Source organism: Coptis chinensis, chromosome 3 (genome assembly GCF_015680905.1).
Source record: "Coptis chinensis isolate HL-2020 chromosome 3, ASM1568090v1, whole genome shotgun sequence".
In the NCBI taxonomy this organism is placed as follows: Eukaryota; Viridiplantae; Streptophyta; class Magnoliopsida; order Ranunculales; family Ranunculaceae; genus Coptis; species Coptis chinensis.
The window spans coordinates 52,034,916-52,036,158 of record NC_141458.1 but is presented as its reverse complement, the minus strand read 5'-3'; the positions used below and the strand labels follow the sequence as shown (position 1 = coordinate 52,036,158).

General features: G+C 40.4%; 1 non-coding gene across 1 annotated transcript; it reads right to left on the bottom strand.

The window, feature by feature from the left end:
* Window positions 1-256: 256 nt before the first annotated feature.
* On the bottom strand, window positions 257-359 carry LOC147509969 (small nucleolar RNA R71). Its single transcript, XR_015219632.1, has one exon. It is a non-coding gene; the product is annotated as a small nucleolar RNA R71 (small nucleolar RNA).
* Window positions 360-1,243: the final 884 nt, after the last annotated feature.

Sequence of the window (1,243 nt, the reverse complement as noted above, 5' to 3'; positions counted from 1 at the left end):
TTTGTTACCCGTTTTTCATGGTTTAGACCATGAAAAACCTTATCAACACATGCGTAGGATTGAACAAGTCCTTACAACATTCCATCATCCTACGGTTGGTGTGGAACAAATTAAACTAAGGGTATTCCCTTTCACCTTAGCCGATAAGGCAACGCGTCTTGGTTAACTGCCCAAACGCTTAATTACGTGGACTTCGTGGACTAAACTTGTTCAATTTGTTTATGGAACATTTTACCCACCCCTAAAGACGGATGAGATGCTTTCCAAGATTCATTTTTTCGACAAAATCCTCATGAATCATTTTCAGAGGCTTGGAATCGTTTCACCGATCTCCTTATAGAATGTCCACATCATAACTTAGCGAAAGACACGTTAGTTCGGTGCCTTTTCAAAGGAATTCTACACCACCATAAAGAAGTCCTTGACATAATGAATGGGGTAGTTTCTTAAGTAAAGGAGCCTCGGAGGCTTATAAATTTTAGAGGATCAAACTAAAGCGAAATAACAACGGGGGTAGTGACGATATCCACCACTCCGCTAGTTCTTCTAATGATTAAGGCGCCGGTATGTTTGAAATTAAATAAGATCCCGAGCTTAAAACTCTAATCGAATCACTCACTAAAAAGGTAGAGGCCATCTCTGTTCAATAAAAGCCTATCCCCGTTATGAATGTAAATTCAAATCCATGTAGTTTCATTTGGAGCCCCTCAGCTCCGACTCATCGTCCTATAGTCTATGAACAGGCTTGTTCTATTAATAGTGAACCTAACGCCCTTTGGAGACAAAATCCCAACTTCGGTTGGAGAAATAACCAACACGCCACACCTCCGTGGTACAATAATCAATATGTTAGGCCAACGCACGGTTTTAACCAAGCTCCACCACGACAAGGATTGTGGTCGAGGGGTAATTTTAATAATTATAACAACCAAGTGCAACCTCGACAAGGTCAAGCACAAGGTCAAGGTAGTTATAATAATTATAATGCTAATAGAGGTATCGTTAGATAAATAATAATTATCAAAATCCACCCATAAATAATTCACGTGAAATAGTTCGGTCCACACCACCCGTGACTACTACACCCACACAACCGGATCGTCTTGACACCTTCATATAAGTGAGCCAAAACTTTTCCAAACCATGGCTCAATCTAACCAAAAAAACCTTCTACAATCCGTTAATAATTTAAGCCAACAGTTGGCCCAAGATAAAGCCCAACCCAAAGGTGTGTTGCCAGGTC